Here is a 19,302-nt window from a genome sequence, read left to right as displayed (position 1 = left end):
AGATGTTCCTCGTGCTTGTGCTGTCATATGGACCGCGACCCGAGCGGCAGCGAGCGGCAGTCGAGCAAAGTCGGGACAAGTCGGGACGGAAGGTGACAGCCGATTATGCACCGTATCGAATTACGCAAATATCTAGAAGCGCGACGCGTGTCAGGCAGGTGAGAACGCTTCTCTCGGTCCAGCAGGACACCGCCACACCCCGCGCACTCCACCCGCCGCCCGGCCGCGCGCAATCCCTGCGACGGACAACAATAACAAGGTGCGTCTCCCGCGAGTGTCGGAGGCCGCACGAACCAAACGAATGACAGGAGGTGCAACGAGCAGCTGTGTTGTGCGTCTGACCCACGTGGCGGCGCGCAGCACTGCGCGTCGCCTTCGAGGTGGAAGGACGTGCTTTGCGTCAAATGTGCCACCGAAAATGGCGATTGCGTGTATTGGGAGGAGAGGCGAAGCCTTCTTGTGCCGTGCGGCTACAGTATAAGGACGCCAACGGCCATACCATGTTGAATGCACCGGTTCTCGTCCGATCACCGAAGTTAAGCAACATCGGGCCCGGTTAGTACTTGGATGGGTGACCGCCTGGGAACACCGGGTGCTGTTGGCTCCCTCTCTTCTTTTAAATTTTATGTCACTACACCTGCCAGCCCTCTTTTCATACAAACTGTCAGGTGCGACAAAGATGCTTCCACAAGCATTTTAAACTACTGTATTAAACGTAAGATGCGAAATTACAGTAATGAACTCAGTTTGTACAAGAATGCGCGGAGGAAGAGTGCTAGGAACTCGTTGAAAATAACGAAACACTGCGAATCGACAGATGTGCTCTTGAAATGCGTCAGAGCCTACTGTTTTGTAGGAGCGCTAAATTCCAAAAAGTAACTACATTAAAAAAAACCTGTTCCCGTCCGACCACCGAAGATAAGCAACAGTGTTTATATTCGGATCGGCGACCGCCTGGGAACTCTGGCTGTCTTCATTTCTTGCTTTCTTGTCGCTACCCCTGACAGCCGTTTTTTCATGCTACCTTTCTCATGTGACAAAGATGCTTCCATACTGATTTTAAACTATCGTAAGGTACGATATTAAGGAACTCAGTTTGAAAAGAGTGCGCCAAGGAAGACTTCCAAAGAGTCTCTGGAAATAACAAAACAGTATGAAGTGACAGAAATGTTGTGAAATACGTCAGGGCATATTGTTTTGTAGCAGTGCACAACGGCAAATTTGTAAACAAAAATTTACCTTTCGTCGCTACAAGAGATGGATACTTTGTCGAAAAGCCTGTGACTTGTGTGCATGTTTTCGCACCTTTCCGCGGCACGGCGCGGCACAGAGCTGCTCTGGTAGCTCCGAACGGCCGCACACGTCGCCTCGGACACGCCGGTTCGGCCCGCGCAAATCTCGCAGATGTTCCTCGTGCTTGTGCTGTCATATGGACCGCGACCCGAGCGGCAGCGAGCGGCAGTCGAGCAAAGTCGGGACAAGTCGGGACGGAAGGTGACAGCCGATTATGCACCGTATCGAATTACGCAAATATCTAGAAGCGCGACGCGTGTCAGGCAGGTGAGAACGCTTCTCTCGGTCCAGCAGGACACCGCCACACCCCGCGCACTCCACCCGCCGCCCGGCCGCGCGCAATCCCTGCGACGGACGACAATAACAAGGTGCGTCTCCCGCGAGTGTCGGAGGCCGCACGAACCAAACGAATGACAGGAGGTGCAACGAGCAGCTGTGTTGTGCGTCTGACCCACGTGGCGGCGCGCAGCACTGCGCGTCGCCTTCGAGGTGGAAGGACGTGCTTTGCGTCAAATGTGCCACCGAAAATGGCGATTGCGTGTATTGGGAGGAGAGGCGAAGCCTTCTTGTGCCGTGCGGCTACAGTATAAGGACGCCAACGGCCATACCATGTTGAATGCACCGGTTCTCGTCCGATCACCGAAGTTAAGCAACATCGGGCCCGGTTAGTACTTGGATGGGTGACCGCCTGGGAACACCGGGTGCTGTTGGCTCCCTCTCTTCTTTTAAATTTTATGTCACTACACCTGCCAGCCCTCTTTTCATACAAACTGTCAGGTGCGACAAAGATGCTTCCACAAGCATTTTAAACTACTGTATTAAACGTAAGATGCGAAATTACAGTAATGAACTCAGTTTGTACAAGAATGCGCGGAGGAAGAGTGCTAGGAACTCGTTGAAAATAACGAAACACTGCGAATCGACAGATGTGCTCTTGAAATGCGTCAGAGCCTACTGTTTTGTAGGAGCGCTAAATTCCAAAAAGTAACTACATTAAAAAAAACCTGTTCCCGTCCGACCACCGAAGATAAGCAACAGTGTTTATATTCGGATCGGCGACCGCCTGGGAACTCTGGCTGTCTTCATTTCTTGCTTTCTTGTCGCTACCCCTGACAGCCGTTTTTTCATGCTACCTTTCTCATGTGACAAAGATGCTTCCATACTGATTTTAAACTATCGTAAGGTACGATATTAAGGAACTCAGTTTGAAAAGAGTGCGCCAAGGAAGACTTCCAAAGAGTCTCTGGAAATAACAAAACAGTATGAAGTGACAGAAATGTTGTGAAATACGTCAGGGCATATTGTTTTGTAGCAGTGCACAACGGCAAATTTGTAAACAAAAATTTACCTTTCGTCGCTACAAGAGATGGATACTTTGTCGAAAAGCCTGTGTCTTGTGTGCATGTTTTCGCACCTTTCCGCGGCACGGCGCGGCACAGAGCTGCTCTGGTAGCTCCGAACGGCCGCACACGTCGCCTCGGACACGCCGGTTCGGCCCGCGCCCATCTCGCAGATGTTCCTCGTGCTTGTGCTGTCATATGGACCGCGACCCGAGCGGCAGCGAGCGGCAGTCGAGCAAAGTCGGGACAAGTCGGGACGGAAGGTGACAGCCGATTATGCACCGTATCGAATTACGCAAATATCTAGAAGCGCGACGCGTGTCAGGCAGGTGAGAACGCTTCTCTCGGTCCAGCAGGACACCGCCACACCCCGCGCACTCCACCCGCCGCCCGGCCGCGCGCAATCCCTGCGACGGACAACAATAACAAGGTGCGTCTCCCGCGAGTGTCGGAGGCCGCACGAACCAAACGAATGACAGGAGGTGCAACGAGCAGCTGTGTTGTGCGTCTGACCCACGTGGCGGCGCGCAGCACTGCGCGTCGCCTTCGAGGTGGAAGGACGTGCTTTGCGTCAAATGTGCCACCGAAAATGGCGATTGCGTGTATTGGGAGGAGAGGCGAAGCCTTCTTGTGCCGTGCGGCTACAGTATAAGGACGCCAACGGCCATACCATGTTGAATGCACCGGTTCTCGTCCGATCACCGAAGTTAAGCAACATCGGGCCCGGTTAGTACTTGGATGGGTGACCGCCTGGGAACACCGGGTGCTGTTGGCTCCCTCTCTTCTTTTAAATTTTATGTCACTACACCTGCCAGCCCTCTTTTCATACAAACTGTCAGGTGCGACAAAGATGCTTCCACAAGCATTTTAAACTACTGTATTAAACGTAAGATGCGAAATTACAGTAATGAACTCAGTTTGTACAAGAATGCGCGGAGGAAGAGTGCTAGGAACTCGTTGAAAATAACGAAACACTGCGAATCGACAGATGTGCTCTTGAAATGCGTCAGAGCCTACTGTTTTGTAGGAGCGCTAAATTCCAAAAAGTAACTACATTAAAAAAAACCTGTTCCCGTCCGACCACCGAAGATAAGCAACAGTGTTTATATTCGGATCGGCGACCGCCTGGGAACTCTGGCTGTCTTCATTTCTTGCTTTCTTGTCGCTACCCCTGACAGCCGTTTTTTCATGCTACCTTTCTCATGTGACAAAGATGCTTCCATACTGATTTTAAACTATCGTAAGGTACGATATTAAGGAACTCAGTTTGAAAAGAGTGCGCCAAGGAAGACTTCCAAAGAGTCTCTGGAAATAACAAAACAGTATGAAGTGACAGAAATGTTGTGAAATACGTCAGGGCATATTGTTTTGTAGCAGTGCACAACGGCAAATTTGTAAACAAAAATTTACCTTTCGTCGCTACAAGAGATGGATACTTTGTCGAAAAGCCTGTGACTTGTGTGCATGTTTTCGCACCTTTCCGCGGCACGGCGCGGCACAGAGCTGCTCTGGTAGCTCCGAACGGCCGCACACGTCGCCTCGGACACGCCGGTTCGGCCCGCGCAAATCTCGCAGATGTTCCTCGTGCTTGTGCTGTCATATGGACCGCGACCCGAGCGGCAGCGAGCGGCAGTCGAGCAAAGTCGGGACAAGTCGGGACGGAAGGTGACAGCCGATTATGCACCGTATCGAATTACGCAAATATCTAGAAGCGCGACGCGTGTCAGGCAGGTGAGAACGCTTCTCTCGGTCCAGCAGGACACCGCCACACCCCGCGCACTCCACCCGCCGCCCGGCCGCGCGCAATCCCTGCGACGGACGACAATAACAAGGTGCGTCTCCCGCGAGTGTCGGAGGCCGCACGAACCAAACGAATGACAGGAGGTGCAACGAGCAGCTGTGTTGTGCGTCTGACCCACGTGGCGGCGCGCAGCACTGCGCGTCGCCTTCGAGGTGGAAGGACGTGCTTTGCGTCAAATGTGCCACCGAAAATGGCGATTGCGTGTATTGGGAGGAGAGGCGAAGCCTTCTTGTGCCGTGCGGCTACAGTATAAGGACGCCAACGGCCATACCATGTTGAATGCACCGGTTCTCGTCCGATCACCGAAGTTAAGCAACATCGGGCCCGGTTAGTACTTGGATGGGTGACCGCCTGGGAACACCGGGTGCTGTTGGCTCCCTCTCTTCTTTTAAATTTTATGTCACTACACCTGCCAGCCCTCTTTTCATACAAACTGTCAGGTGCGACAAAGATGCTTCCACAAGCATTTTAAACTACTGTATTAAACGTAAGATGCGAAATTACAGTAATGAACTCAGTTTGTACAAGAATGCGCGGAGGAAGAGTGCTAGGAACTCGTTGAAAATAACGAAACACTGCGAATCGACAGATGTGCTCTTGAAATGCGTCAGAGCCTACTGTTTTGTAGGAGCGCTAAATTCCAAAAAGTAACTACATTAAAAAAAACCTGTTCCCGTCCGACCACCGAAGATAAGCAACAGTGTTTATATTCGGATCGGCGACCGCCTGGGAACTCTGGCTGTCTTCATTTCTTGCTTTCTTGTCGCTACCCCTGACAGCCGTTTTTTCATGCTACCTTTCTCATGTGACAAAGATGCTTCCATACTGATTTTAAACTATCGTAAGGTACGATATTAAGGAACTCAGTTTGAAAAGAGTGCGCCAAGGAAGACTTCCAAAGAGTCTCTGGAAATAACAAAACAGTATGAAGTGACAGAAATGTTGTGAAATACGTCAGGGCATATTGTTTTGTAGCAGTGCACAACGGCAAATTTGTAAACAAAAATTTACCTTTCGTCGCTACAAGAGATGGATACTTTGTCGAAAAGCCTGTGTCTTGTGTGCATGTTTTCGCACCTTTCCGCGGCACGGCGCGGCACAGAGCTGCTCTGGTAGCTCCGAACGGCCGCACACGTCGCCTCGGACACGCCGGTTCGGCCCGCGCCCATCTCGCAGATGTTCCTCGTGCTTGTGCTGTCATATGGACCGCGACCCGAGCGGCAGCGAGCGGCAGTCGAGCAAAGTCGGGACAAGTCGGGACGGAAGGTGACAGCCGATTATGCACCGTATCGAATTACGCAAATATCTAGAAGCGCGACGCGTGTCAGGCAGGTGAGAACGCTTCTCTCGGTCCAGCAGGACACCGCCACACCCCGCGCACTCCACCCGCCGCCCGGCCGCGCGCAATCCCTGCGACGGACAACAATAACAAGGTGCGTCTCCCGCGAGTGTCGGAGGCCGCACGAACCAAACGAATGACAGGAGGTGCAACGAGCAGCTGTGTTGTGCGTCTGACCCACGTGGCGGCGCGCAGCACTGCGCGTCGCCTTCGAGGTGGAAGGACGTGCTTTGCGTCAAATGTGCCACCGAAAATGGCGATTGCGTGTATTGGGAGGAGAGGCGAAGCCTTCTTGTGCCGTGCGGCTACAGTATAAGGACGCCAACGGCCATACCATGTTGAATGCACCGGTTCTCGTCCGATCACCGAAGTTAAGCAACATCGGGCCCGGTTAGTACTTGGATGGGTGACCGCCTGGGAACACCGGGTGCTGTTGGCTCCCTCTCTTCTTTTAAATTTTATGTCACTACACCTGCCAGCCCTCTTTTCATACAAACTGTCAGGTGCGACAAAGATGCTTCCACAAGCATTTTAAACTACTGTATTAAACGTAAGATGCGAAATTACAGTAATGAACTCAGTTTGTACAAGAATGCGCGGAGGAAGAGTGCTAGGAACTCGTTGAAAATAACGAAACACTGCGAATCGACAGATGTGCTCTTGAAATGCGTCAGAGCCTACTGTTTTGTAGGAGCGCTAAATTCCAAAAAGTAACTACATTAAAAAAAACCTGTTCCCGTCCGACCACCGAAGATAAGCAACAGTGTTTATATTCGGATCGGCGACCGCCTGGGAACTCTGGCTGTCTTCATTTCTTGCTTTCTTGTCGCTACCCCTGACAGCCGTTTTTTCATGCTACCTTTCTCATGTGACAAAGATGCTTCCATACTGATTTTAAACTATCGTAAGGTACGATATTAAGGAACTCAGTTTGAAAAGAGTGCGCCAAGGAAGACTTCCAAAGAGTCTCTGGAAATAACAAAACAGTATGAAGTGACAGAAATGTTGTGAAATACGTCAGGGCATATTGTTTTGTAGCAGTGCACAACGGCAAATTTGTAAACAAAAATTTACCTTTCGTCGCTACAAGAGATGGATACTTTGTCGAAAAGCCTGTGACTTGTGTGCATGTTTTCGCACCTTTCCGCGGCACGGCGCGGCACAGAGCTGCTCTGGTAGCTCCGAACGGCCGCACACGTCGCCTCGGACACGCCGGTTCGGCCCGCGCAAATCTCGCAGATGTTCCTCGTGCTTGTGCTGTCATATGGACCGCGACCCGAGCGGCAGCGAGCGGCAGTCGAGCAAAGTCGGGACAAGTCGGGACGGAAGGTGACAGCCGATTATGCACCGTATCGAATTACGCAAATATCTAGAAGCGCGACGCGTGTCAGGCAGGTGAGAACGCTTCTCTCGGTCCAGCAGGACACCGCCACACCCCGCGCACTCCACCCGCCGCCCGGCCGCGCGCAATCCCTGCGACGGACGACAATAACAAGGTGCGTCTCCCGCGAGTGTCGGAGGCCGCACGAACCAAACGAATGACATGAGGTGCAACGAGCAGCTGTGTTGTGCGTCTGACCCACGTGGCGGCGCGCAGCACTGCGCGTCGCCTTCGAGGTGGAAGGACGTGCTTTGCGTCAAATGTGCCACCGAAAATGGCGATTGCGTGTATTGGGAGGAGAGGCGAAGCCTTCTTGTGCCGTGCGGCTACAGTATAAGGACGCCAACGGCCATACCATGTTGAATGCACCGGTTCTCGTCCGATCACCGAAGTTAAGCAACATCGGGCCCGGTTAGTACTTGGATGGGTGACCGCCTGGGAACACCGGGTGCTGTTGGCTCCCTCTCTTCTTTTAAATTTTATGTCACTACACCTGCCAGCCCTCTTTTCATACAAACTGTCAGGTGCGACAAAGATGCTTCCACAAGCATTTTAAACTACTGTATTAAACGTAAGATGCGAAATTACAGTAATGAACTCAGTTTGTACAAGAATGCGCGGAGGAAGAGTGCTAGGAACTCGTTGAAAATAACGAAACACTGCGAATCGACAGATGTGCTCTTGAAATGCGTCAGAGCCTACTGTTTTGTAGGAGCGCTAAATTCCAAAAAGTAACTACATTAAAAAAAACCTGTTCCCGTCCGACCACCGAAGATAAGCAACAGTGTTTATATTCGGATCGGCGACCGCCTGGGAACTCTGGCTGTCTTCATTTCTTGCTTTCTTGTCGCTACCCCTGACAGCCGTTTTTTCATGCTACCTTTCTCATGTGACAAAGATGCTTCCATACTGATTTTAAACTATCGTAAGGTACGATATTAAGGAACTCAGTTTGAAAAGAGTGCGCCAAGGAAGACTTCCAAAGAGTCTCTGGAAATAACAAAACAGTATGAAGTGACAGAAATGTTGTGAAATACGTCAGGGCATATTGTTTTGTAGCAGTGCACAACGGCAAATTTGTAAACAAAAATTTACCTTTCGTCGCTACAAGAGATGGATACTTTGTCGAAAAGCCTGTGTCTTGTGTGCATGTTTTCGCACCTTTCCGCGGCACGGCGCGGCACAGAGCTGCTCTGGTAGCTCCGAACGGCCGCACACGTCGCCTCGGACACGCCGGTTCGGCCCGCGCCCATCTCGCAGATGTTCCTCGTGCTTGTGCTGTCATATGGACCGCGACCCGAGCGGCAGCGAGCGGCAGTCGAGCAAAGTCGGGACAAGTCGGGACGGAAGGTGACAGCCGATTATGCACCGTATCGAATTACGCAAATATCTAGAAGCGCGACGCGTGTCAGGCAGGTGAGAACGCTTCTCTCGGTCCAGCAGGACACCGCCACACCCCGCGCACTCCACCCGCCGCCCGGCCGCGCGCAATCCCTGCGACGGACAACAATAACAAGGTGCGTCTCCCGCGAGTGTCGGAGGCCGCACGAACCAAACGAATGACAGGAGGTGCAACGAGCAGCTGTGTTGTGCGTCTGACCCACGTGGCGGCGCGCAGCACTGCGCGTCGCCTTCGAGGTGGAAGGACGTGCTTTGCGTCAAATGTGCCACCGAAAATGGCGATTGCGTGTATTGGGAGGAGAGGCGAAGCCTTCTTGTGCCGTGCGGCTACAGTATAAGGACGCCAACGGCCATACCATGTTGAATGCACCGGTTCTCGTCCGATCACCGAAGTTAAGCAACATCGGGCCCGGTTAGTACTTGGATGGGTGACCGCCTGGGAACACCGGGTGCTGTTGGCTCCCTCTCTTCTTTTAAATTTTATGTCACTACACCTGCCAGCCCTCTTTTCATACAAACTGTCAGGTGCGACAAAGATGCTTCCACAAGCATTTTAAACTACTGTATTAAACGTAAGATGCGAAATTACAGTAATGAACTCAGTTTGTACAAGAATGCGCGGAGGAAGAGTGCTAGGAACTCGTTGAAAATAACGAAACACTGCGAATCGACAGATGTGCTCTTGAAATGCGTCAGAGCCTACTGTTTTGTAGGAGCGCTAAATTCCAAAAAGTAACTACATTAAAAAAAACCTGTTCCCGTCCGACCACCGAAGATAAGCAACAGTGTTTATATTCGGATCGGCGACCGCCTGGGAACTCTGGCTGTCTTCATTTCTTGCTTTCTTGTCGCTACCCCTGACAGCCGTTTTTTCATGCTACCTTTCTCATGTGACAAAGATGCTTCCATACTGATTTTAAACTATCGTAAGGTACGATATTAAGGAACTCAGTTTGAAAAGAGTGCGCCAAGGAAGACTTCCAAAGAGTCTCTGGAAATAACAAAACAGTATGAAGTGACAGAAATGTTGTGAAATACGTCAGGGCATATTGTTTTGTAGCAGTGCACAACGGCAAATTTGTAAACAAAAATTTACCTTTCGTCGCTACAAGAGATGGATACTTTGTCGAAAAGCCTGTGACTTGTGTGCATGTTTTCGCACCTTTCCGCGGCACGGCGCGGCACAGAGCTGCTCTGGTAGCTCCGAACGGCCGCACACGTCGCCTCGGACACGCCGGTTCGGCCCGCGCAAATCTCGCAGATGTTCCTCGTGCTTGTGCTGTCATATGGACCGCGACCCGAGCGGCAGCGAGCGGCAGTCGAGCAAAGTCGGGACAAGTCGGGACGGAAGGTGACAGCCGATTATGCACCGTATCGAATTACGCAAATATCTAGAAGCGCGACGCGTGTCAGGCAGGTGAGAACGCTTCTCTCGGTCCAGCAGGACACCGCCACACCCCGCGCACTCCACCCGCCGCCCGGCCGCGCGCAATCCCTGCGACGGACGACAATAACAAGGTGCGTCTCCCGCGAGTGTCGGAGGCCGCACGAACCAAACGAATGACAGGAGGTGCAACGAGCAGCTGTGTTGTGCGTCTGACCCACGTAGCGGCGCGCAGCACTGCGCGTCGCCTTCGAGGTGGAAGGACGTGCTTTGCGTCAAATGTGCCACCGAAAATGGCGATTGCGTGTATTGGGAGGAGAGGCGAAGCCTTCTTGTGCCGTGCGGCTACAGTATAAGGACGCCAACGGCCATACCATGTTGAATGCACCGGTTCTCGTCCGATCACCGAAGTTAAGCAACATCGGGCCCGGTTAGTACTTGGATGGGTGACCGCCTGGGAACACCGGGTGCTGTTGGCTCCCTCTCTTCTTTTAAATTTTATGTCACTACACCTGCCAGCCCTCTTTTCATACAAACTGTCAGGTGCGACAAAGATGCTTCCACAAGCATTTTAAACTACTGTATTAAACGTAAGATGCGAAATTACAGTAATGAACTCAGTTTGTACAAGAATGCGCCAAGGAAGGGTGGTAGGAACTCCATGAAAGTAACGAAACACTGCGAATCGACAGATGCGCACTTGAAATGAGTCAGAGCCTACTGTTTTGTAGGAGCGCAAAATTCCAAAAACTAAATAATTAAATAAAAAACTAAAAAAACAGAAAATCAACTGTTCCGGTACGATCACCGACGATAAGCAACAACGTTAGTATTCGGATCGGTGACCGCCAGGGAACTCTGGAAAATAGGGCTGGCAGGGGTAGCCAAAAAATGAAGACAGACAAAGTGTCTCTAGAAATAACAAGAGTATGACACGACAGGACTGTTCTGAATTACGTCAGGGCTTATAGTTTTGTAGCAGTGCACAATTGCATATTTGTAAACAAAAATTTATCTTTCGCCGCTAGAAGAGATGGATGCTTTGTCGAACCGCCTGTGTCTTGTGTCCGTGTTTTCGCACCTTTCCATGGCACGGCACAGAGCTGCTCTAGTAGCTCCGAACGGCCGCACACGGCGCCTCGCACACGCCGGTCAGTCCGGCGCCAGTCTCGCAGTTGTTTCTCGTGCTTGTGCTGTCATATGGACCACGACCCGAGCGGCAGCGAGCGGCAGTCGAGCAAAGTCGGGACAAGTCGGGACGGAAGGGGACAGCCGAGAATGCACCATGCGAATTACGCAAATATCTGGAAGCGCGACGCGTGTCAGGCAGGTGAGAACGCTTCCCTCGGTCCAGCAGGACACTGCCACACCCCGCGCAGTCCACCCGCCGGCCGGCCGCGCGCAAGACCTGCGCTGGATAACAATAACATGGTGCGTCTCCCGCGAGTGTCGAGGTGGAAGGACGTGCTTTGCGTCAAATGTGCCACCGAAAATGGCGAGTGCGTGTGTTGGGAGGAGAGGCGAAGCATTCTTCTGCCGTGCGGCTACAGTATAAGGACGCCAACGGCCATACCATGTTGAATACACCGGTTCTCGTCCGATCACCGAAATTAAGCAACATCGGGCCGGGTTAGTACTTGGACGGGTGACCGCCTGGGAACACCGGGTGCTGTTGGCTCTCTCTCTTGTTTCAAATTTCATGTCACTACATCTGGCAGCCCTCTTTTCATACTAACTCTCAGGTGCAACAAAGATGCACCCACACGCATTTTAAAATACTGTATTAAACGTAAGATGCGAAATTACAGTAATGAACTCAGTTTGAGCAAGAATGCGCCAAGGAAGGGTGGTATGAACTCCTTGAAAGTAACGAAACACTGCGAATCGACAGATGCACACTTGAAATGCGTCAGAGCCTACTGTTTTGTAGGAGCGCAAAATTCCAAAAACTAAATAATTAAATAAAAAACTAAAAAAACAGAAAATCAACTGTTCCGGTACGATCACCGACGATAAGCAACAACGTTAGTATTCGGATCGGTGACCGCCAGGGAACTCTGGAAAATAGGGCTGGCAGGGGTAGCCAAAAAATGAAGACAGACAAAGTGTCTCTAGAAATAACAAGAGTATGACACGACAGGACTGTTCTGAATTACGTCAGGGCTTATAGTTTTGTAGCAGTGCACAATTGCATATTTGTAAACAAAAATTTATCTTTCGCCGCTAGAAGAGATGGATGCTTTGTCGAACCGCCTGTGTCTTGTGTCCGTGTTTTCGCACCTTTCCATGGCACGGCACAGAGCTGCTCTAGTAGCTCCGAACGGCCGCACACGGCGCCTCGCACACGCCGGTCAGTCCGGCGCCAGTCTCGCAGTTGTTTCTCGTGCTTGTGCTGTCATATGGACCACGACCCGAGCGGCAGCGAGCGGCAGTCGAGCAAAGTCGGGACAAGTCGGGACGGAAGGGGACAGCCGAGAATGCACCATGCGAATTACGCAAATATCTGGAAGCGCGACGCGTGTCAGGCAGGTGAGAACGCTTCCCTCGGTCCAGCAGGACACTGCCACACCCCGCGCAGTCCACCCGCCGGCCGGCCGCGCGCAAGACCTGCGCTGGATAACAATAACATGGTGCGTCTCCCGCGAGTGTCGAGGTGGAAGGACGTGCTTTGCGTCAAATGTGCCACCGAAAATGGCGAGTGCGTGTGTTGGGAGGAGAGGCGAAGCATTCTTCTGCCGTGCGGCTACAGTATAAGGACGCCAACGGCCATACCATGTTGAATACACCGGTTCTCGTCCGATCACCGAAATTAAGCAACATCGGGCCGGGTTAGTACTTGGACGGGTGACCGCCTGGGAACACCGGGTGCTGTTGGCTCTCTCTCTTGTTTCAAATTTCATGTCACTACATCTGGCAGCCCTCTTTTCATACTAACTCTCAGGTGCAACAAAGATGCACCCACACGCATTTTAAAATACTGTATTAAACGTAAGATGCGAAATTACAGTAATGAACTCAGTTTGAGCAAGAATGCGCCAAGGAAGGGTGGTATGAACTCCTTGAAAGTAACGAAACACTGCGAATCGACAGATGCACACTTGAAATGCGTCAGAGCCTACTGTTTTGTAGGAGCGCAAAATTCCAAAAACTAAATAATTAAATAAAAAACTAAAAAAACAGAAAATCAACTGTTCCGGTACGATCACCGACGATAAGCAACAACGTTAGTATTCGGATCGGTGACCGCCAGGGAACTCTGGAAAATAGGGCTGGCAGGGGTAGCCAAAAAATGAAGACAGACAAAGTGTCTCTAGAAATAACAAGAGTATGACACGACAGGACTGTTCTGAATTACGTCAGGGCTTATAGTTTTGTAGCAGTGCACAATTGCATATTTGTAAACAAAAATTTATCTTTCGCCGCTAGAAGAGATGGATGCTTTGTCGAACCGCCTGTGTCTTGTGTCCGTGTTTTCGCACCTTTCCATGGCACGGCACAGAGCTGCTCTAGTAGCTCCGAACGGCCGCACACGGCGCCTCGCACACGCCGGTCAGTCCGGCGCCAGTCTCGCAGTTGTTTCTCGTGCTTGTGCTGTCATATGGACCACGACCCGAGCGGCAGCGAGCGGCAGTCGAGCAAAGTCGGGACAAGTCGGGACGGAAGGGGACAGCCGAGAATGCACCATGCGAATTACGCAAATATCTGGAAGCGCGACGCGTGTCAGGCAGGTGAGAACGCTTCCCTCGGTCCAGCAGGACACTGCCACACCCCGCGCAGTCCACCCGCCGGCCGGCCGCGCGCAAGACCTGCGCTGGATAACAATAACATGGTGCGTCTCCCGCGAGTGTCGAGGTGGAAGGACGTGCTTTGCGTCAAATGTGCCACCGAAAATGGCGAGTGCGTGTGTTGGGAGGAGAGGCGAAGCATTCTTCTGCCGTGCGGCTACAGTATAAGGACGCCAACGGCCATACCATGTTGAATACACCGGTTCTCGTCCGATCACCGAAATTAAGCAACATCGGGCCGGGTTAGTACTTGGACGGGTGACCGCCTGGGAACACCGGGTGCTGTTGGCTCTCTCTCTTGTTTCAAATTTCATGTCACTACATCTGGCAGCCCTCTTTTCATACTAACTCTCAGGTGCAACAAAGATGCACCCACACGCATTTTAAAATACTGTATTAAACGTAAGATGCGAAATTACAGTAATGAACTCAGTTTGAGCAAGAATGCGCCAAGGAAGGGTGGTATGAACTCCTTGAAAGTAACGAAACACTGCGAATCGACAGATGCACACTTGAAATGCGTCAGAGCCTACTGTTTTGTAGGAGCGCAAAATTCCAAAAACTAAATAATTAAATAAAAAACTAAAAAAACAGAAAATCAACTGTTCCGGTACGATCACCGACGATAAGCAACAACGTTAGTATTCGGATCGGTGACCGCCAGGGAACTCTGGAAAATAGGGCTGGCAGGGGTAGCCAAAAAATGAAGACAGACAAAGTGTCTCTAGAAATAACAAGAGTATGACACGACAGGACTGTTCTGAATTACGTCAGGGCTTATAGTTTTGTAGCAGTGCACAATTGCATATTTGTAAACAAAAATTTATCTTTCGCCGCTAGAAGAGATGGATGCTTTGTCGAACCGCCTGTGTCTTGTGTCCGTGTTTTCGCACCTTTCCATGGCACGGCACAGAGCTGCTCTAGTAGCTCCGAACGGCCGCACACGGCGCCTCGCACACGCCGGTCAGTCCGGCGCCAGTCTCGCAGTTGTTTCTCGTGCTTGTGCTGTCATATGGACCACGACCCGAGCGGCAGCGAGCGGCAGTCGAGCAAAGTCGGGACAAGTCGGGACGGAAGGGGACAGCCGAGAATGCACCATGCGAATTACGCAAATATCTGGAAGCGCGACGCGTGTCAGGCAGGTGAGAACGCTTCCCTCGGTCCAGCAGGACACTGCCACACCCCGCGCAGTCCACCCGCCGGCCGGCCGCGCGCAAGACCTGCGCTGGATAACAATAACATGGTGCGTCTCCCGCGAGTGTCGAGGTGGAAGGACGTGCTTTGCGTCAAATGTGCCACCGAAAATGGCGAGTGCGTGTGTTGGGAGGAGAGGCGAAGCATTCTTCTGCCGTGCGGCTACAGTATAAGGACGCCAACGGCCATACCATGTTGAATACACCGGTTCTCGTCCGATCACCGAAATTAAGCAACATCGGGCCGGGTTAGTACTTGGACGGGTGACCGCCTGGGAACACCGGGTGCTGTTGGCTCTCTCTCTTGTTTCAAATTTCATGTCACTACATCTGGCAGCCCTCTTTTCATACTAACTCTCAGGTGCAACAAAGATGCACCCACACGCATTTTAAAATACTGTATTAAACGTAAGATGCGAAATTACAGTAATGAACTCAGTTTGAGCAAGAATGCGCCAAGGAAGGGTGGTATGAACTCCTTGAAAGTAACGAAACACTGCGAATCGACAGATGCACACTTGAAATGCGTCAGAGCCTACTGTTTTGTAGGAGCGCAAAATTCCAAAAACTAAATAATTAAATAAAAAACTAAAAAAACAGAAAATCAACTGTTCCGGTACGATCACCGACGATAAGCAACAACGTTAGTATTCGGATCGGTGACCGCCAGGGAACTCTGGAAAATAGGGCTGGCAGGGGTAGCCAAAAAATGAAGACAGACAAAGTGTCTCTAGAAATAACAAGAGTATGACACGACAGGACTGTTCTGAATTACGTCAGGGCTTATAGTTTTGTAGCAGTGCACAATTGCATATTTGTAAACAAAAATTTATCTTTCGCCGCTAGAAGAGATGGATGCTTTGTCGAACCGCCTGTGTCTTGTGTCCGTGTTTTCGCACCTTTCCATGGCACGGCACAGAGCTGCTCTAGTAGCTCCGAACGGCCGCACACGGCGCCTCGCACACGCCGGTCAGTCCGGCGCCAGTCTCGCAGTTGTTTCTCGTGCTTGTGCTGTCATATGGACCACGACCCGAGCGGCAGCGAGCGGCAGTCGAGCAAAGTCGGGACAAGTCGGGACGGAAGGGGACAGCCGAGAATGCACCATGCGAATTACGCAAATATCTGGAAGCGCGACGCGTGTCAGGCAGGTGAGAACGCTTCCCTCGGTCCAGCAGGACACTGCCACACCCCGCGCAGTCCACCCGCCGGCCGGCCGCGCGCAAGACCTGCGCTGGATAACAATAACATGGTGCGTCTCCCGCGAGTGTCGAGGTGGAAGGACGTGCTTTGCGTCAAATGTGCCACCGAAAATGGCGAGTGCGTGTGTTGGGAGGAGAGGCGAAGCATTCTTCTGCCGTGCGGCTACAGTATAAGGACGCCAACGGCCATACCATGTTGAATACACCGGTTCTCGTCCGATCACCGAAATTAAGCAACATCGGGCCGGGTTAGTACTTGGACGGGTGACCGCCTGGGAACACCGGGTGCTGTTGGCTCTCTCTCTTGTTTCAAATTTCATGTCACTACATCTGGCAGCCCTCTTTTCATACTAACTCTCAGGTGCAACAAAGATGCACCCACACGCATTTTAAAATACTGTATTAAACGTAAGATGCGAAATTACAGTAATGAACTCAGTTTGAGCAAGAATGCGCCAAGGAAGGGTGGTATGAACTCCTTGAAAGTAACGAAACACTGCGAATCGACAGATGCACACTTGAAATGCGTCAGAGCCTACTGTTTTGTAGGAGCGCAAAATTCCAAAAACTAAATAATTAAATAAAAAACTAAAAAAACAGAAAATCAACTGTTCCGGTACGATCACCGACGATAAGCAACAACGTTAGTATTCGGATCGGTGACCGCCAGGGAACTCTGGAAAATAGGGCTGGCAGGGGTAGCCAAAAAATGAAGACAGACAAAGTGTCTCTAGAAATAACAAGAGTATGACACGACAGGACTGTTCTGAATTACGTCAGGGCTTATAGTTTTGTAGCAGTGCACAATTGCATATTTGTAAACAAAAATTTATCTTTCGCCGCTAGAAGAGATGGATGCTTTGTCGAACCGCCTGTGTCTTGTGTCCGTGTTTTCGCACCTTTCCATGGCACGGCACAGAGCTGCTCTAGTAGCTCCGAACGGCCGCACACGGCGCCTCGCACACGCCGGTCAGTCCGGCGCCAGTCTCGCAGTTGTTTCTCGTGCTTGTGCTGTCATATGGACCACGACCCGAGCGGCAGCGAGCGGCAGTCGAGCAAAGTCGGGACAAGTCGGGACGGAAGGGGACAGCCGAGAATGCACCATGCGAATTACGCAAATATCTGGAAGCGCGACGCGTGTCAGGCAGGTGAGAACGCTTCCCTCGGTCCAGCAGGACACTGCCACACCCCGCGCAGTCCACCCGCCGGCCGGCCGCGCGCAAGACCTGCGCTGGATAACAATAACATGGTGCGTCTCCCGCGAGTGTCGAGGTGGAAGGACGTGCTTTGCGTCAAATGTGCCACCGAAAATGGCGAGTGCGTGTGTTGGGAGGAGAGGCGAAGCATTCTTCTGCCGTGCGGCTACAGTATAAGGACGCCAACGGCCATACCATGTTGAATACACCGGTTCTCGTCCGATCACCGAAATTAAGCAACATCGGGCCGGGTTAGTACTTGGACGGGTGACCGCCTGGGAACACCGGGTGCTGTTGGCTCTCTCTCTTGTTTCAAATTTCATGTCACTACATCTGGCAGCCCTCTTTTCATACTAACTCTCAGGTGCAACAAAGATGCACCCACACGCATTTTAAAATACTGTATTAAACGTAAGATGCGAAATTACAGTAATGAACTCAGTTTGAGCAAGAATGCGCCAAGGAAGGGTGGTATGAACTCCTTGAAAGTAACGAAACACTGCGAATCGACAGATGCACACTTGAAATGCGTCAGAGCCTACTGTTTTGTAGGAGCGCAAAATTCCAAAAACTAAATAATTAAATAAAAAACTAAAAAAACAGAAAATCAACTGTTCCGGTACGATCACCGACGATAAGCAACAACGTTAGTATTCGGATCGGTGACCGCCAGGGAACTCTGGAAAATAGGGCTGGCAGGGGTAGCCAAAAAATGAAGACAGACAAAGTGTCTCTAGAAATAACAAGAGTATGACACGACAGGACTGTTCTGAATTACGTCAGGGCTTATAGTTTTGTAGCAGTGCACAATTGCATATTTGTAAACAAAAATTTATCTTTCGCCGCTAGAAGAGATGGATGCTTTGTCGAACCGCCTGTGTCTTGTGTCCGTGTTTTCGCACCTTTCCATGGCACGGCACAGAGCTGCTCTAGTAGCTCCGAACGGCCGCACACGGCGCCTCGCACACGCCGGTCAGTCCGGCGCCAGTCTCGCAGTTGTTTCTCGTGCTTGTGCTGTCATATGGACCACGACCCGAGCGGCAGCGAGCGGCAGTCGAGCAAAGTCGGGACAAGTCGGGACGGAAGGGGACAGCCGAGAATGCACCATGCGAATTACGCAAATATCTGGAAGCGCGACGCGTGTCAGGCAGGTGAGAACGCTTCCCTCGGTCCAGCAGGACACTGCCACACCCCGCGCAGTCCACCCGCCGGCCGGCCGCGCGCAAGACCTGCGCTGGATAACAATAACATGGTGCGTCTCCCGCGAGTGTCGAGGTGGAAGGACGTGCTTTGCGTCAAATGTGCCACCGAAAATGGCGAGTGCGTGTGTTGGGAGGAGAGGCGAAGCATTCTTCTGCCGTGCGGCTACAGTATAAGGACGCCAACGGCCATACCATGTTGAATACACCGGTTCTCGTCCGATCACCGAAATTAAGCAACATCGGGCCGGGTTAGTACTTGGACGGGTGACCGCCTGGGAACACCGGGTGCTGTTGGCTCTCTCTCTTGTTTCAAATTTCATGTCACTACATCTGGCAGCCCTCTTTTCATACTAACTCTCAGGTGCAACAAAGATGCACCCACACGCATTTTAAAATACTGTATTAAACGTAAGATGCGAAATTACAGTAATGAACTCAGTTTGAGCAAGAATGCGCCAAGGAAGGGTGGTATGAACTCCTTGAAAGTAACGAAACACTGCGAATCGACAGATGCACACTTGAAATGCGTCAGAGCCTACTGTTTTGTAGGAGCGCAAAATTCCAAAAACTAAATAATTAAATAAAAAACTAAAAAAACAGAAAATCAACTGTTCCGGTACGATCACCGACGATAAGCAACAACGTTAGTATTCGGATCGGTGACCGCCAGGGAACTCTGGAAAATAGGGCTGGCAGGGGTAGCCAAAAAATGAAGACAGACAAAGTGTCTCTAGAAATAACAAGAGTATGACACGACAGGACTGTTCTGAATTACGTCAGGGCTTATA

The 19,302-nt window shown here is 51.3% G+C and overlaps 15 non-coding genes across 15 annotated transcripts; all 15 read left to right on the top strand.

Annotated features, from left to right (window-relative positions):
* Positions 1 to 485: 485 nt before the first annotated feature.
* LOC126273527 (5S ribosomal RNA) lies at positions 486 to 604 on the top strand. The gene has a single exon (XR_007549376.1). It is a non-coding gene; the product is annotated as a 5S ribosomal RNA (ribosomal RNA).
* Positions 605 to 1,887: 1,283 nt separating this feature from the next.
* Positions 1,888 to 2,006, top strand: LOC126273515 (5S ribosomal RNA). Its single transcript, XR_007549365.1, has one exon. It is a non-coding gene; the product is annotated as a 5S ribosomal RNA (ribosomal RNA).
* Positions 2,007 to 3,289: 1,283 nt separating this feature from the next.
* LOC126273502 (5S ribosomal RNA) lies at positions 3,290 to 3,408 on the top strand. Its single transcript, XR_007549354.1, has one exon. It is a non-coding gene; the product is annotated as a 5S ribosomal RNA (ribosomal RNA).
* A 1,283-nt stretch (positions 3,409 to 4,691) lies between these two features.
* Positions 4,692 to 4,810, top strand: LOC126273490 (5S ribosomal RNA). The gene has a single exon (XR_007549343.1). It is a non-coding gene; the product is annotated as a 5S ribosomal RNA (ribosomal RNA).
* A 1,283-nt stretch (positions 4,811 to 6,093) lies between these two features.
* Positions 6,094 to 6,212, top strand: LOC126273479 (5S ribosomal RNA). The gene has a single exon (XR_007549332.1). It is a non-coding gene; the product is annotated as a 5S ribosomal RNA (ribosomal RNA).
* A 1,283-nt stretch (positions 6,213 to 7,495) lies between these two features.
* On the top strand, positions 7,496 to 7,614 carry LOC126275057 (5S ribosomal RNA). Its single transcript, XR_007550594.1, has one exon. It is a non-coding gene; the product is annotated as a 5S ribosomal RNA (ribosomal RNA).
* Positions 7,615 to 8,897: 1,283 nt separating this feature from the next.
* LOC126275046 (5S ribosomal RNA) lies at positions 8,898 to 9,016 on the top strand. Its single transcript, XR_007550583.1, has one exon. It is a non-coding gene; the product is annotated as a 5S ribosomal RNA (ribosomal RNA).
* A 1,283-nt stretch (positions 9,017 to 10,299) lies between these two features.
* Positions 10,300 to 10,418, top strand: LOC126275035 (5S ribosomal RNA). The gene has a single exon (XR_007550572.1). It is a non-coding gene; the product is annotated as a 5S ribosomal RNA (ribosomal RNA).
* A 1,080-nt stretch (positions 10,419 to 11,498) lies between these two features.
* LOC126274228 (5S ribosomal RNA) lies at positions 11,499 to 11,617 on the top strand. The gene has a single exon (XR_007550055.1). It is a non-coding gene; the product is annotated as a 5S ribosomal RNA (ribosomal RNA).
* A 1,080-nt stretch (positions 11,618 to 12,697) lies between these two features.
* On the top strand, positions 12,698 to 12,816 carry LOC126274226 (5S ribosomal RNA). Its single transcript, XR_007550053.1, has one exon. It is a non-coding gene; the product is annotated as a 5S ribosomal RNA (ribosomal RNA).
* Positions 12,817 to 13,896: 1,080 nt separating this feature from the next.
* LOC126274225 (5S ribosomal RNA) lies at positions 13,897 to 14,015 on the top strand. Its single transcript, XR_007550052.1, has one exon. It is a non-coding gene; the product is annotated as a 5S ribosomal RNA (ribosomal RNA).
* A 1,080-nt stretch (positions 14,016 to 15,095) lies between these two features.
* On the top strand, positions 15,096 to 15,214 carry LOC126274224 (5S ribosomal RNA). Its single transcript, XR_007550051.1, has one exon. It is a non-coding gene; the product is annotated as a 5S ribosomal RNA (ribosomal RNA).
* A 1,080-nt stretch (positions 15,215 to 16,294) lies between these two features.
* Positions 16,295 to 16,413, top strand: LOC126274223 (5S ribosomal RNA). Its single transcript, XR_007550050.1, has one exon. It is a non-coding gene; the product is annotated as a 5S ribosomal RNA (ribosomal RNA).
* A 1,080-nt stretch (positions 16,414 to 17,493) lies between these two features.
* On the top strand, positions 17,494 to 17,612 carry LOC126274222 (5S ribosomal RNA). The gene has a single exon (XR_007550049.1). It is a non-coding gene; the product is annotated as a 5S ribosomal RNA (ribosomal RNA).
* Positions 17,613 to 18,692: 1,080 nt separating this feature from the next.
* Positions 18,693 to 18,811, top strand: LOC126274220 (5S ribosomal RNA). The gene has a single exon (XR_007550047.1). It is a non-coding gene; the product is annotated as a 5S ribosomal RNA (ribosomal RNA).
* Positions 18,812 to 19,302: the final 491 nt, after the last annotated feature.

This window comes from Schistocerca gregaria, chromosome 5, assembly GCF_023897955.1.
Source record: "Schistocerca gregaria isolate iqSchGreg1 chromosome 5, iqSchGreg1.2, whole genome shotgun sequence".
Lineage (NCBI taxonomy): Eukaryota > Metazoa > Arthropoda > Insecta > Orthoptera > Acrididae > Schistocerca > Schistocerca gregaria.
The sequence above is the reverse complement of the archived record's forward strand: the minus strand, read 5'-3'. Positions and strand labels throughout refer to the sequence as shown.